Raw genomic sequence first — 17117 nt, 5'->3', positions numbered from 1 at the left:
CCGGCCCGAAGCCCGGGCGCCCGCAGGGGTCTGAAGCGGACTCCAGCCCCGGAAGCCCGCGGCCGGCCGGCAGGGGACAGGTCCGCCGCCGCCCGCACCCTCCCGCACCCGCGCCCAGGTGCGCCCCGCACTGCTGCCCGCCTGGCGGAGATCTCGAGCGAGCAGCCACCGGGCTGCGCCGCCTCCCCTCGCTCGGAGCGGGTTCTTACTCACCGTGGCGTTTTACCGCCAGCCCAGGGCCCGGTCGGCTCCCTTCGCCGGGTCAGCGGCAGCCAGCGCGAGAGGACAAGGGTGAGCTCGGGGCAGGTGGGGCGTCGCTTGCCAGTCCACGCGAGGGACTCTGCGGCCGGTGCGCGCGGTCCCAGCGAGCCAACCGGCGGACGGGCGAGCGCCTGGCTCCAGCTCAGCCGCCGCCGCTCCGGAGCAGCCCCCACAGGCACCCAGCGCGCCGCGCAGCCGGCCGGCGCTCGACTGTCTCGCGGGGTCGCCGAGCGGGGACCCCTGGCGGCCGCCTGCGGAATGGCAGCTCCGTTGGGAGCAAGGTCGTCTTCGGGATCATCTTCCCTTCGGAAAGACATGGGAAATGACCGGTCTAAGGGGGCTCCGAGCCTTGCGGAAAAGACACTGGCCCTCGGGCCAGGGCAGAGAAGAAGGCGTCGGATCAGAAAGGATGCGCTCTGCGTCCGCAACGGCCATTTCCAAGGCACCTACAGAGTGGGAAACGGTCTGCCTTCTTCCGGATTTTCTGATTCTTGAAAAATACCATGAACTATCTGACATAGAGCAGAGCATTAATCATTGGAAAATACTCAAATTCTAGCATGTTTACTAGAACACACTGGGAGTCCCGGACGAACATGGATTTTAAAGCCCAACCCACAGCCTGCCACTCTCTATTTGTGTGCTCTTGGTCTATCTACAACCTTAAAGCCTCAGTATTCTCCATAAATTGGTGGGGAGCAATATCTACCTTGCAGGGTGATGGTTATGGGTAAACTACACACAAAACGTTTTTCAGTTTATAGTAAGAGTTATCAAACATGAGCTTCCTGCCTTCTGTAGAAAAATAATGGGATCGCTCACATTTTTCTATTCCCCATATGATCACATCTTAACGTATATCGAATGACAAAGTACTGCATTCCAGCATTCTTAGGACACCCTTCAAAGAGATATGGAACTATATTAAGTAGAAATTAGGATACAAAGAGAAAGCATCCCTCTTCTAAAAGAGGTTTCTGCAGCCAACTACCAAACGAGACCTAAAATCACATACATTTTTTGCCATATCAAGTCATCTCAGATATTGTAAGAAACGTTTCATAGTCATGGCTTAATGATATTAACCCTGGATGAAATGACTCTAATTCTATGTCATTTGTGTAATATAAAGATATCGATTGTGAATATCAGACTCAAATATGAGAAAATTGCCAGATACAAAAACACAGCCAATAAGCAATATTTCCATTCATCACCAAGGAATCTCATTTCCAGAGTGCCCCGGTTTTTAACAGGATGAACTTTAGAGTCAGACAGAGCCATGGTAGCTGAGTCTAACCTTTCTGAATCTCTGTTACCTCATCTTATAAAATGAGGATAATATAGGTAGCTGTCATTCAATGAAGGAATGCATACAACATGCTTAGCATAATAGCTGTCACAGGGTAAGTGTTCCAAGGTCACCACCTATGGTTCTTTCCAGCATATAGTTCTCATGCCACCCACGTGTAGCCCCTCCCTCATGAGTTTAAGAGACCCCAGCAGGTGTTATACTCACACACACAGGCTTCAGTGTCCCTTAAGATGTTATTTGTTATCTTTTGGAATTAGGGACAGAAAGAGAATATTTTCAGATAGCTTGGTATAGAATGAATAACATTCACATTCCTTGTCCAAATCAGTACAGATTAATTTCCATCATTTCCAACTCACGCTTTATATATTCCCCATAAGAAAAAAGTCATGCTGGTCTTCAGTAGTATATGAAAAAAAATTCCAAAAGGATTTTTTTGCCAAACCACTTCATTACAGCTTCCCCTTAGAGGATACCAAAGGAACACAGGGATATTGGGAAGGTGTCACCATAGCAACATCATAATAGACAGATAACAATAGAGTAAAAGTGAAGAAAGCATATTTGCATAGTCATTGACAAGCTTGGACCTCCAGTCATATTGCTCTGGGCAGCAGTGCTCAGAGTTCAAGGACTACTCAAAGTAAATTTGGTGAGAGGCTATTTCTATTCGTTTTGGATGAGTCTGACTACCCAGTTCATTGTGCTCATGTGTGCTAATTGCAATTGTTACAGGCAGTTTACTAACGAACAACAGACATCCTCAAGAGTCCTTCCTTTCATCCTAAGTAATGTGAGTTCACAAATCTAAACAAGTACCTAATAAATCTTCAATAGTAAAGCATACTTCCTCCTTACCTGCTTCTTTTTTTTTTTTTTTTTTTTTTTTGAGACGGGAGTTTCGCTCTTGTTACCCAGGCTGGAGTGCAATGGCGCGATCTCCGCTCACGGCAACCTCCGCCTCCCGGGTTCAGGCAATTCTCCTGCCTCAGCCTCCTGAGTAGCTGGGATTACAGGCACATGCCACCATGCCCAGCTGAATTTTTGTATTTTTAGTAGAGACGGAGTTTCACCATGCTGACCAGGATGGTCTCGATCTCTTGACCTCGTGATCCACCCGCCTCGGCCTCCCAAAGTGCTGGGATTACAGGCGTGAGCCACCGCGCCCGGCCTACCTGCTTCTATTTTGTTTTCAAAACCCTAAATAGTCACAGGGATAGACAAATTGTCTCAATGCTTATGGGAGCTTCTGTGATAACCGAATTTATGTTAATGAAATCTGGGTACTGAAAAGAAACAAATGTGCATGACTTCCCCTAAGCATTGAGGTATTGGCAACTCAAATAATAGCAAATTTATATATATGATATATATAGGTTTGTAAATATATAAATATATATATAGACATATAAGAAGATAGATATATATACACACACACACACACACACACACGTATATTTTAGAGACCACATATATCTTTTAAGCAATTTCAAACCATACAGGAATCCATGTAGGATCTTAAGGCATATTTTCTGCTAGCATACTTCTCAACATTTATAATGACACTAAATGTCTATAGTCATTTCCTCTGAAATGCATATTACATCAATCCCATTTTGTGAAAGTGGAACTAAGGCATAGAAAGGTCAGAGTTCGGGAGCTGGGAAGAATGTATGACAGTGTTCAAAGTTGTTTCAGTGACAGCTGAACAAGATAGTGTGGTTTGGAATCATAAAGGACAATTATCTGCCTTCTGGTCTATAGGAATAAAGTGAATGTTCTTTCCTCAGTTAAAAAAAATGTATTGAAAAGAAACTATACTCTTTCCTCCTACTCTTAGGATCTGTTTTGTTTATAGTGACCCAGTGCTCCTTCATATGTCTCTATCAGATGGTATTTTTTTTCTTATTTAAAAATACCCAAATACCCATGCGGTTGAGGCTGCAGTGAGCTATGATTGCACCACTGCACTCCAACCTGGGCAACGGTGAGAATCCATCTCAAAAAAAAAAAAAAAAAAGAGTTTGTGTCTTTAATAAGTGACCCTTCTCAAGAGATGAGCCTGCTGTTTCTGCTCTGGCTTAACATAAGCCAGATGAGGTACACTTGTGATCTGCCTCAGTGTTCTGAGTAATGGAGAGGAGTTCTCTCACGATGAAACAGGTCAAGTTAGATACGATCCAAAAAGGTTAGTTGCCAGGAGAACCAAAGTCTAACAGAGTCACATCTACAAGCCCATACCCTGAACTTCCAAATTAATCTAGAGTGAGACTTTAGCATTTTTCACAAATAGAAAAATCAGACCACTGTGTGCTCAATGGTTTTGGGATGTTGTGCTTTCAAAGCAATTAACACAGAAAGACACAGAAAGAGAAGAGGCTAGTGACTCATGGGTGCTTCCAATATGATATAACGCTCCTTTCTCCTCTAAATAGGAAAATAGTGAAAATCTCAAATAGACGTTCTCTCTTTGAGAAACACAGCTTTACGGCTTTTGTGATCAATGCCCATTGCCCTCACCAACAAATCAGTCATTAATTCCCAACTGCCTTGCATTGCAAATACAGGAAAAAACGTCTTTTGTATCTCCTTAGCTCTCTTTGAATGTCTGTGGGAAAGAAATGAAGGAAGTAAATGTTTCTGCTCCAGACTGAAGGTAGCTTTTGATAAACTTGGAAGCTCTCCAAACCACACCCTGCTCTCCTGGCATAGAAAATAAACAAGATTTTTCATTTTACATCATAATTAAGGCAAAAGACAAAAGTGAAGGTATCATCCAACCTGATCTTCTTTAGCCTCTAGCTGTTCTACCTACACAGGACTATTTTCTCAATATTCCAATTAGGTTTGATATACTGCTCAATATTAATTTCCTTTTAAGAAGCTAATTCACCATTTGGAAAGCCCCTTGGGTTGAATAATCATTGAATTTCTAAATGGCCTCTGGATAGCCTCAATTGCGTTAGTGTTTCATGTCCAGTAAGTAATATGAAAGAGGTTTGCCTTGGGTATTTAACAGCTCTTAATGATGCTTTTCAGGGGGAAAAAATCCTTCTGAAAGGATTTTTGGAAAAGTTTCAGTTAAAATTTTCCCAAGTCTTGTTGTCTAATGCTCAACAAAGTCTCTGTAGAAATGAATAGATAACCTCCTTCCTTCATTTTTCCCTTCCTTTTTTTCTTTCTTTTATCCTGCCTTCTTCCCTCTTTTCTTTCTTTCTCTTCCCTTCTTTGTTAGAGGATTTATGATGGCTAGGTAACTCATCAAGATTTCTACCCAGTGTCCCAGAAGAACAATTGTCCCTTTTAATAAAATGAATTACATTTTCATTCCCTTTCATTGTCTTTTCATTTTCCCACGGTTTTTTTTTTTTGGTGGGAGCTGGTTTTTTTCAGCAGATGATAAATGATGTTTTCATTTGAAATTGCTTCTTACTACTGCTCAGATGATCAGCACGAGAAGTCAGAAGTAAAGCACATGTGCTAGTAAGAGAATCAGGGTGTGGAAAAGGGTCTTTAAGGGTCCAAGAAGGAGACAGGGACCCAGACATGCCCATCACCAGTTTGAGGCTCCTAGCTTGTTCGTGCAGAGCCAGAGCTTGTAGTTTGTGGAGCACAGCTTGTTAGAACCCAGATCTCATGGCTTTCAGTCCAGAAATATTTCTTGGTTTGGGAGTTGTTTTTCATTGTTGCAGTTGGCCAGTAATTATGGTACTCTTGTGAAAAGGCCGTTTTACAGGTCAATTATTTGGAAGGGCCATTTCCCCTTCGTTTGGTACGGAATAGACGTGCTTGCCTTGTTCATTTGGCAATGCCCTGAGCTCTTTAATCTCTCAGTCCTTTCTTTTAGAAACAATGGTTTGCCTATAGGATGCCAGGTGCTTTCCTCAGGGCCCTGCTCTTCTTGTATTTGATTTCTCTGTCAACCTTTTACACTACTACATATATCCAGAGTGAGATATAAAAAGAAGAGAAAGAAAGCAAAAGGAAATAAGGAAGTTGGAAGCAAAAGAAGAAAAAAGGAAGGAAGGGAGGGAGGGAGGAAAGAAGGAAAGAAGGGAGGGAGAGGTTGAAGATTATCAGTGGCTTATACAGAAAAGTTAACAATCATATATGCCTTTGTTAAATTTTAATTCTTGCAGTCATGTCTATCATAAAGGAATATAGAAGTGATTAGAAACAATCTCCCTTCCTTCACCCCCGCTCTCCCTACTCCTACCCCACCACCCACCAGGTCTTTTTTCACTGTATCTTCTTGGATGATGACATAGGAGTCTGGCATTATGTTCCTTAAATTTTTTTCTGCCTTTTGTGGGGTTTGTTTGCCAACCACCTTTCTTATCCCACCTGCAATTTCCTCATTCCTTGCTTTATTTTTGGAAGAACACATCTACCCAGACACTCCTTTCTTTGTTACCTCTCAAGTCATCTAGTTGAAATGTGTTGACCTTGACCCTTATCAGCAGAACTGCTTAGCTGACCCCGGGACTCTTGAGAAATAATAAGTGGTTGTGGTTTTAAGGTGCCACATTTTGGAGTGATTTGTTACGCAGTTTTATTGTGGCAATAAATAACTGATACAGATAACATGGTGGTTTTGATGAATAAAAGAGTGCTTGGCCCATAAGTAGACACTCAATAAATGTTGGGCTGGAAAGAACTGGCAGATAGAGTAAATTAATATTCATCAATAGGGGCTTAATTAAATATGTTGTGACATAGCCTAACAAGGGAACAAAGTGCAGGTATTAAAAACAATGAATAAAAATTCAATGAGTTGATGGCTTAGGATGTGTGCGTTTGTCTGCTTATATGTCATATTACATATTAGTAAAGAAAGCCTGTGTGCAAGCAGCAGGCATCATATGATCCCCTTTTAATATTAAAAAACTACATTGTATATATTCACAGGAAAGTATCTGGCAGTACATATTCCAAAATATTCACAATGGTTCTCCAGGTAGAATCATAACAGGTAATTAAAATTTATTCTATACTTATTTATTTTATCTGAAAATGTTCAATTTTATTTTTTCTAACAAAAGAATAAATTGATAAGATACTTTTTTCGTGACTCCAGAACGCATGGGGTGAGCTACCCTGATATGACATTTTCTCTCTCTCCCCTCAAAGCACACTGAGGATCTTGAAGGACACCAAGGGACAAGGAAGGCAACAAAGGCAGGCTTTGTTGAACAGCAAATGAATGTGCTGAGCCATTGTTCCAAGACAGCTTTGTATTCTGAAGCTCAGCATGGGCCAAACTCAACCCCTGGGTGAAATATGTGATTCCACAGGCATTGTCAGAAGTGGCAAATGGCTTTTCTCCTCCTAAATGTGGGGTGACTGTGGAGGCCTACCAAGGTGATTCTCCCAACAACCAGAGGTAGCAAGAAATGGCAAACCTGCCACGACCTCTACTGTCTGCTTTCTGTATTGCTGCCTCAGTCATGCCCCTCCTCTTGACTTGTTTCGGTGAAGAGTGTCTGGCCAGCAGCCCTGCCTACCCTCTCTTTCTTCTGGTCCTAGCACCCTGCCCCAGCCCAAGCGGTTCCAGCAGGCTCCACTTCAAGGGGCGCACCCTCCAGGCCACAGTGTAGGTTTATGACCCAAGCATCACCAACCAGAGGGGCTCTTCTCTGAGAATTTATACACGGACCCTGAGGTCAGCAAGCAAGGATGATATAAGCCACAGTTCTCTGCCGCCATCCCCTTTTCACCTCTCTCAGTTATGGATGATTTATCTGCAAAAGGGGAAAGAGAAACAACAAGGGAAGTACAGCTGAGAGAAACACCAAAAGAAAGGGTTGAAGACATTGTTTAAATTCCTGCATCCGGTAGTGCCCAAGCCAGTGCCATCCCTGGAATTCCTATCTACAAGAGTCAATGGATTCCCTTTTGCTTAAGTTCATTTGAGCTGGGCTCCTGTCACTTGCCACAGAAAGAGTTCTAATACAGTTAATAACCTGTAGGCAGCTCAGAGAATATCTCAGAGTCATTAAGTGTTAAAGGACATTTGAGACCATTTGCCTCAGCATCTAGGGCAGCTCCGGATATGCACAATGTGGAGGGCAGGGAACTAACATTTATTGAGCACCTACTATGGGTTAGGACCTGTGCTGGACATTTTCACATATACAAATTCATCTGTTTCTCCCGATGACCTTGGATGGTGAGTATCATTACCCTCATTTTGGAAGTTATGACAACTTGCCTAAGGAAGGTTCATACAGAGCTTCTTTGGTGCTCTCGATCATGACTCTGTTTCCTTGCATGCATCAGCTCTATAAGAACTGAGATTAGTGTTCGGGAGTTGTAGCTGATGCAGTAGATACCTTAAATGCCCTGTGTCACATCTCCTGTCACATCTCTGATTTCAGTGCACTTATGATGTGGCCTCTATCCCAGATCTCAAGCACTCAGCAGCCATCATTTCGCTGTCTGTCCCCGGACTGTTTCCACAGATGCAGGAGCTTGCTCAGTCTAGGAGAAGGCAGGGTGCCCCTGCTGCAGCGAGGGAGGGCTGAAGGCCTCAGGGACAACCAGTGGAGCATGAGAGCCAATCAATAAATACTTGAGGTGAGCAACTATGGGAGGCATTCTTTACATTTCTTAGAGATCCAAGGAAAATTTAGCCCCAGTTGCCTGAAGTGGCCAGTTGCCAAATGCATCCTTATACTGACTTTTCCTCTTTTGTGTTGCAGGCTGACTGATCTCTCACTCCCACTTACTGGAATCACCTCCCAAACTAACTGCACACTAGTCCTTGTCTCAGGCTCTGATTGTGGGGAATTCCAAAGCAAGATACTTTGTTTCCTGGAAGACTGGAAATGAAGACCATCTTGCGTACTGACTAGTAAAGGAAAAGGTTATTGTTGTGAGGTCTGTAAGAAAATAAGCTCAGCTTAAACCAGCGAGAGGCCTTGAAACAGAGTAAGCAATTCCAAGCTAGGAAATGTATTAAGAAACAGTCTCTTACATAGAACACCCTTTGAGAAAATGTACTCAAAGTGTATAACTTAAACATGCCTGTAAGGAAATACATCTTAATATTAATTATGATTATTAATTATTCTTCTCTTCTGAGTAAATTTCAATGGACATTCCTGAGACCTTCTTCACTTCTATTACCTATCAGTCTTGATCTGCCCCCTCAGGAATCACAACTCTTGTCACTGTAATTAATACCCCCCCTTGTTTTTTCTGTGACTCAAATTAGGTAGAAGATACTTCGCCATCATTCTCCACTTAGAAGGCAGCATAGCATGTTCATTCAGAGTATGGTGTAGGCAATAAAAGAAAGTCAAATTCTAGTCATCTGGGTCACTTGGTCTGTTACCCAGGTTTTGCTGTGGAAACAAACACCTGCTTGTGATAGTTAATTTTTAAGTTGTCCACTAGGCTAAGGGATGCTGACATAGCTGGTAAAACATTATTTCTGGATGTGTCTGTCAAGATGTTTCTGGAAGACATTAGCAGACTGAGTATAGCAGTCCACTCTTACCAATGTGGGAGGGCATCATCCAACCCACTAAGGGCCCAGAGAGGACAAAAAGGCGGAAGAAAAGCGAATTTACTCTCTCTCCTGGTGCTGGACTACCCACCTTCTCGGTGGTCTTTGAACTTCAGGACTTACACCACCTCAGCACACCCACCTTCCCAATCCCCATCCCATTTCTGAGGCCTTCAGGCTTGGGCTGAATTATACCACTAGCTCCCCTAGCTCTGTAAGTCAAAGACAGCAGAGTGGGGGACTACTCGGCTTCCATAATCATATGAGGAGTCAATTCCCACAATTAATACCAGTCCCCCACTCTGTTTCTCTGGAGAACCAAGACTAATGATTAATACAACTCCAAAACTTAGTGGTTTAAAACTGCAAAGATTAATGCATGGCTTATACAATATGCATATCTTGATGGGGGTGGGAAAGGGGGCTCTGCCCATGGCTCCCTCCGGAGGACTTAGGCTGCAGAGCACCACCACCTGGAATGTTAGTGGCCACTGTGGCAGAGTGAAAAGGAGGCAAAGCTCATGCTGGTTCTTTAGCCATCCATCTGAAAGTGACAAATGCTGCTTGTTCATATTTCATTGGCCAAAGAGAGTCACAGGTTTCACTGAAAGGGAAAGTGTAATCTTTCTTGTCGATAAGAAAGGAGGAAAAAAGGGGGGAGATTTTGAAAAATGTCTTTCCCATTTACACAATCATTTAAGCTATACTTCAGTGTTCTCATCATGTACTGCGGATGTCCACTTTACAAGGTTATTATGAGAGTTAAATGTGAAGCTGCAAAGTACTTGGCACACAATCGTTACTCAATAAGTGCTGCTGTTTTGACTGTGATCCTTTGTTTACCTGAAATATAATATTAAGATGTACTCCAATCTTTCCTACATTTCTGGGAATAAAAAGCTCTTGAACCTTTTTCTGGATGTTGCATTTTCTAGTCTTTAAAAATGAGTCCAGTGCCTTTTCCCTGAATTTCTCCAAATTCTGACTATTCCAAGATATGGATTCTAGCTCAGTGCGCCTCATGCAGAAAGGTTCTATTACTAATGAATGAGAAAATACTTTCTGCTTTAAAAAAGAGCTACACAAATATTAAATGAGAATAATTACATTTATTATTTGTGGCAAGTATTATTCTAGTACTCAGAAAAATTCAGCATAAGTTCATTAGGGCAGAATGGGCCACATTAGAAAGAACATATTATCATTATGTTTGAAAAACTAGGACCGGGTAAAAGGTTACTATGATAGTTTGGGCTCAGTTGACCAAGTATGTTATTACAGTTTCAATGGAACCGTTATCTCGTCAACAGAACACATGGTGAAACCTGAAGAGGCTTCCTCAGGCTTCATGAGAGTGAGTAGACTCTGGTTTTCCCTAGGAAAGGCAGGGGCCTGGTAGGGTCTGAGCAAGAGCCTGAGGCATAGACTGTGTCCATCCTCCTCTTCTCTCTCCACTCATCCCAGTTTTTGGTTTAGAAAGCTAGCATATTGAATATCTAGTCACAAGACTTTCTCATTGTCCTCGGGGTGGTTTGCTGCCCCCCATACCCTCCTTGTTCCCAATTGAAGGTCATTGAACTCTAGTTTTATAAGGTGTTTATTCTTGTAGAATTTGGACCAGGGACTCTTTCTGTTCAGCAAATGTTTCAGTGCATGTGGACCCTGGGGTTGTTTACATTTTCAGGAACTGCTATTGCGAAACTAAAGAAGTTTCTTTTACGTAGTGGGGTTGCTTTTGCCAGATGAATTAACTTGCTCAAGTTATTTTTAAAATGTGCTTTCCCTTAACTCCTTAGAGAAGCTCTGGTCTCCTCTTGCTTTTGTGGGTCTAGGCCAGAAAAAAAAATGCTAAAGTTATTAATGGAAGCCAGAGAAAATGTCTTGCCAAGGTGGATCAAAGACGGTTCTCAGCTTTGACCCAAAACCCTTTAACTTCCTGAAGGCTGGGCTAGCATACTAGCTGGTCCAGGCTCCAGCAGCTTCAATGACTCGTGTGTCTAGAACCAGGAAGACCATGCAGATGAGTTTCAAACTGTTCCTACAGGTGTGTTGGAAGGGGGAACCCTATGACTGAGTATTCATCCAGAAGAAACTCCCCTGCTGCCAACTGGAACCACCACAGTCCAGCAGCAGTGAGACTACTGGAGGCAGTGAGAATGCAGAGCACAGACCCTCTACCTCACTGGGGTCAAGTGGCCTGAAATGATTCATTCATCAGCCTGCTTTGCAAACATTTTACTTAAAAATTGATACTTAGACCGGGCACGGTGGCTCACGCCTGTAAACCCAGCACTTTGGAAGGCCAAGGCGGGCAGATTATGAGGGTCAGATTGAGATCATCCTGGACAACATGGTGAAACTCCATCTCTGCTGAAATACAAAACGTTAGCCAGGCATGGCGGTGTGCACCTGTAATCCCAGCTACTTGGGAGGCTGAGGCAGGGGAATTGCTTGAACCCAGGAGGCGGAGTTGGCAGTGAGCTGAGATCAGGCCAATGTACTCTGTTGCTCTGGTAACAGAGCAAGACTTTGTCTCAAAACAAAACAAAAAACAACTGATAGTTAGAAATAACTTTTTATGACATAGTTTCTTATCTTTTGGGGGAATCAGAGACGCCTTTGAGAATCTGAGGAAGGCTATGGAGAAATAGCTGATGAAGCCTGTGGGAAAAAACTGCCACTTGGAAAAATGTATATATGCAAGCTGTTCCTTAAAATTTGAGTGGTATCATTGGGATGACATCCAAAAACTGTCGGGGAAGTCCACAAATCCCCTTGCTTCAGAATTTGGTGAAATTTTAACCTGAGATTAATGGTATGTAGATACTATTCATTCAATCAGAGCTTACTGACTTCCTGTGTCATGGCAAGCACTATGCTGGAAGCTGGAAATACAATGATATATAACACGAAGAGCCAGCCTTATGGAGCTCACAGTCTAATGGAAGACAAAACAAACCCATAATGATGACACATGATAATGAGTTAAGTGCTGTGCTAGAACTGTAAGTGCAGAAGCAAACAAGAGCCCCAAGTAGAGGGTAATTAATTCAACATATATTTAATAAACACATTACGTGCCAGGCAATCGGGAATAAGCTGGTACACAGACAAGATCCCTATCCCATGGAGCTTAAAGTCTGGAATACTCTCAACTTGAAGTTGGAGGAGAGGCCTGGAAGAACATGATGCCCACCTAAGGTGAATCCTGACTGACAAGTTCATCCAGGTAAAGTGGGCAAGAGTGTTGCAGGTTGTGGGAGCAGCACGCGTACAGGCCAATAAGAGCAAGGTGAGTCAGGGGAAACTACAAATAATTCATCAGGGCTTTCCACGAAGACAGGAGCAGTGAGATACAAAGGTGGAAAGGCATGCTGGGGGCAGATCCCCAAGGCTCCTGTGCTTCACCATGGATTGTGGGTTGAAGGTTGTCAATGAGGGCTTTTTAAGGCAAATCAGGAGTTTCATATTAGAAAGATCACTGTACCACAAATGGAGAAAATTAGTTAGGCAAAGGGGAGGGGGTGGCTAGTGGGTGAAATCATGGAGACTAGAAGGAAGGAAGCTGTTGAATTAATCTAGATAAGAAATGATAAGGTCTTAATAGTGGTAGTGGAGAAGGAGTAAAGTGAACGGATTGAAAAAATGGGATGAGGCCTCTGAAGAGTAGCTCACAGGCAATTTTTTCATTCCCTACAATGACATTTGCTTAAGGCAACACTCTCTATTATGTGCAATAAGCAGTGATGGGCTGAAGCTAAGGAAATAATCTTGCTACTGACATGGTATCACCGGAATCATGGCTGTAAAATTGTAGTTTAATAATCAAATTTTGGAACTTTACATTTAATTGTTTTTTTTTTTTTTTTTTTTTTTTTTTTGAGACGGAGTTTCCCTCTTGTTACCCAGGCTGGAGTGCAATGGCGCGATCTCGGCTCACTGCAACCTCCGCCTCCCGGGTTCAGGCAATTCTCCTGCCCCAGCCTCCTGAGTCGCTGGGATTACAGGCACGCCCCACCATGCCCAGCTAATTTTTTGTATTTTTAGTAGAGACGGGGTTTCACCATGTTGACCAGGATGGTCTCGATCTCTTGACCTCGTGATCCACCCGCCTCGGCCTCCAACAGTGCTGGGATTACAGGCTTGAGCCACCGCGCCTGGCCTTACATTTAGTTGTTTAATGCTGATGATGATTATGACAGGGATAAAATGGATAATAGCTTCAACCCAAGTTTACTGAGCACTTACTGTGTGCCAGTTGCCGTTCCAAGCATTCTGAATGTATTAACCCACATAATCTTCAAGTGACTATATGGGGTAGGCTCTATTCTTAAAGAATAGATGAGGACACTGAGGCAGCACAGAGAGGTTAAATACCTTGTCGAAGGTCATACACCTAGGAAGTGAGAAAATAAGGATTTGAGCCTTGAAAGTCTGGTTCTAGGACCCGAACTTCCAACAATTCTACTATTGGCTTACAGTGATAAACATAAATTATGGTCCTTCTCCATAAAACTCAATATGAACATTGAAACTGACTTTTTACCATTTATTATGAACATTCTGAACAATCACAATAAAAAGTAGTGTGGAAACACTATTCACGTCTCCAAAAACGTCTTACGAGGGGTACATGAAGCAAAATGCTGGGTGTGAGTGTTTTTGCAGATTCAGGCTCCAAAGAACAAAAAAGCAGAAAAAACAAACAATGGTGTTTTTAAACAATGAATGTTGTTTTCCTTTAGCTGTAAGGGAATTTTAAAGCTTGACAAACCCATTCAGCTTTCAAAGCATTCCACATTCCCCACCCACAAGCAAATGCCAAAAGGTGCCAGTTTGAGCCAACTCAGCTCAGGAACGACTTTCTAAATACTGGATCAGATTTCTTGAATGTCCACACTCCATAGATGGATACTTACTATTGTCCTAATTGGTCTGATGAAAAGTACTTAGCAATTTATCAAGCAATTAATTAAAAAAAAAAAACCCAACAACCAAAATTTCACCAAGACATGAGAGAGTATGGCACAAATGCAGAAACAGAGATTTCAAAAGATTGAAGTTTACTACTTCAAAAAGATTGAAAAATTGCTCCCTAAAGTCTTTGAAACTTTAGAGCTAGGTTGTGTATAGGCTTAATTGTTAATGAAGAATCTTCTGGAAAAATAAGTTTTTGATTAGATAAAGAAAGTGATTTCCCTGATTTGCAGGAAATAATTCTTTTTGGGAAGAACAAATAAATTAATACTTAATATGCTCATTACATCCATCCAGCTAACATTTACTGGAAGCATGCCATGTGCCCTGGCACCATCCTAGGCACTGAGATACAAAAATGAAAAAGTCAAGAATCTTGTTCTTTAACCTAGTTGGGGAGATAGCTAACCAAAGGCATAGTGTAATAAATGCAACAAAAGAAATATGTACTAGCTAGACCTGTGGGAAGAAAGGTTAGAAAGATGAACAGAAGCTGTGTGCTAGAATTTTGGACCTAATTCTGTTAAGTGTTGGAGAGTCATTAAGCAGAAGTGATCCCCAGATTTCAGAAGGATCATGTTGTCATCAACATGAAGAATGGGCTGTAGTGGCAAAACATCAAAGGCAGATTCTGTTCCACTCTTCATAAAAATCACACCACATCACTCTGATACCCTTTTTGCTCTCTAATCCATTTCTCCTTTTCCCCCAAACACAGATAATTTAGAAATTATTTAATCTCTTAAAAGCACAGGTTTCCAAGTTTTTGAGGTTTTCGCAGATATTTGTTATTGGTTTATAATTTAATTCCATTGTGGTCAGAGAACATATTTTCTATGACTTGAATCCTTTTAAATTTACCAATATTTGTTTTATGGCTCAAAACATGGTCTATCTTGGTAGATGCTTCATGTGCTATTAGAAAGAATGTGTCATTCATTGTTGTTGGGGACTGCTATGCTCTGCAAATGTCACTTAAGTCAAGTTGGTTGATAGTCTTGTTCTAATCTTCTATATCTTTATGGATTTTGTATATTCTTGTCCTACTAAACATTGAGAGGATATTAAAATTTCCAATTATAATTGTGGATGTGTCTACTTCTTATAGTTCTATCAGTTTTTGCTTCATGTATTTTGATGCAGCTGTGAGGTGAAAAAATATTTAGGACTGCTATATCCTTTTGCTGAACTGACTCTTTAATCGTTATAAAATGATCATTTTTATCCCCGGTAATATTCTTTGCTCTGAAATCTATTTTGTTTCGTATTGTCACTCCAGCTTTCTTCTAATTATTAATATGGTATATCTTTTCCCCATCCTTTTACTTTTAAGCTGTTTGTCCTTTATTTTTAAGGTATGTTTCCTGTTGGCAGCATATAATTGGGTCTTGCTTTTTTATCTGATGTGAAAATCTGACTTTTTAAGGACATTTTTAAAACAAAAAAATAACAGTTGTATATATTCACAGCATACAACATGATGTTTTGAAATAGACATGCATTGTGAAATGACTAAAGTTAATTAATATATACATTACCTCACATATTTATTTGTAGTGAGAACGCTTAAAAGATACTGTCAGCAATTTTCAAGTGTACAATAGATGTTGTTATAGTCACGTTGTACAATAGATCTCTTGAACTTATTCCTCCTATCTAACTTTATATCTTTGACCAACATCTCCCCAGTCCACACCCTCTCCCCTAGCACCTGGTAACCGTGCTTTTACTCTCTGCTTCTGTGAGTTCCAAGTTTTTCAATTCCACATATAAGTCAGATCATGTGGTATTAACATGATTCCACATATAAGTGAGAGCATGTGGAATTAACAATCTCTGACTTTTAATTGGGGTGTTTTTAATATTTATATTTAAATATCTTTAGAAGATAATTGACTGTTTAAGTAAAAAATAACAATTAAGTGTGGAGTTTATAATGGATGTAGAAGTAAAAACGTAGTAAGACTGTACCAGCACAAAGGCGAGAAGAGTTTTCTTATGCTATATGTCAAACAGTATATAAACTGGTAAGTTACTAAGAGATATAACCCTAAATCAATCACTAAAATAAATCAGAGTTACAGTTAGTAAAACAACACAGGAGACACAGAATAAGAAAAATCCAAAACAATGGAGGAAAACCAAAACCAAAACCAAACGGAACAAATAGAAAACAGCAAGGTGACAGCTTTAGCCTACCATGCCAAATAATAATCATAATTAAATGTTCCAAATGCCAGTTACATGCTAGAGATTGTTAGATTGGATAAAAAAGTATGTATGAAGCACTGGTAAGGTACTGAACTAAGGATCTTACAAGGTCTCATTAAATCCTCTGGTGAAGTAGGTATTGTCATTCCATTTCAAATATTTACAAAATGAGCCTTGCATAGATTAAGTAACTTCTCCAAGCAGCACAGCAGGGGTTCACACTCGGGCTCTGAATAGTGCTAGTAGGCATGTAAAACCTGCTTCCTTCCTCTCCTTTCAATTCAACTACACAGAGTACCAGTAACATGGAGTTATTAAGTTAGGAGCTGTGCTCATGGCAATGCTGAGATGAAATCCACCTTTACCAGCTGTGTGACCATGGGCTGTGTATTACACATCTTTAAGCTTTAGTTTCCTCACTTGTAAAATGGAAATAATACCAGCCCTATGGTGTTACTGTGTGTTAACTGGAGGTGGTTGCCTGTTTCTGCTACTTTAAGCTATACCCTGCAGATCATAGAAGAAATATCAATTTGTACAATTTTACATCAAAATTAAAAGTGTTTATATGAGTGACCTCTTTAGCCGGCAGCATTACAGAAACATGCTATAAAGATAACTATCTTTTATTTACTTTATAGTATTATATGAAGTTTTGGTTTCATCTTTGAGAATTACAGTGATATGATCAATTAGTCTTTTTTCAAAGAAACCTCTCAACTTTTCTATCTTCCGTTTTTTTTTTTTTTTTTTTTTTTGAGACGGAGTTTCGCTCCTTACCCAGGCTGGAGCGCAATATCCGCTCACCGCAACCTCCGCCTCCTGGGTTCGGGCAGTTCTCCT

The 17117-nt window shown here is 41.3% G+C and overlaps 1 protein-coding gene across 1 annotated transcript in view; it reads right to left on the bottom strand.

Annotated features, from left to right (window-relative positions):
- MOB3B (MOB kinase activator 3B) overlaps positions 1-477 on the bottom strand; it is a 206350-nt gene extending 205873 nt beyond the window's left edge. The window contains exon 1 of the mRNA XM_032300004.1: positions 214-477. The gene's annotated coding sequence lies outside the window, so the exon portion shown is untranslated. The remainder of the gene's footprint in view (positions 1-213) is intronic.
- Positions 478-17117: the final 16640 nt, after the last annotated feature.

This window comes from Sapajus apella, unplaced genomic scaffold (assembly GCF_009761245.1).
Source record: "Sapajus apella isolate SASKATOON/1434 unplaced genomic scaffold, GSC_monkey_1.0 scaffold42, whole genome shotgun sequence".
In the NCBI taxonomy this organism is placed as follows: domain Eukaryota; kingdom Metazoa; phylum Chordata; class Mammalia; order Primates; family Cebidae; genus Sapajus; species Sapajus apella.
This window is presented reverse-complemented; position numbering and strand designations above follow the sequence as displayed.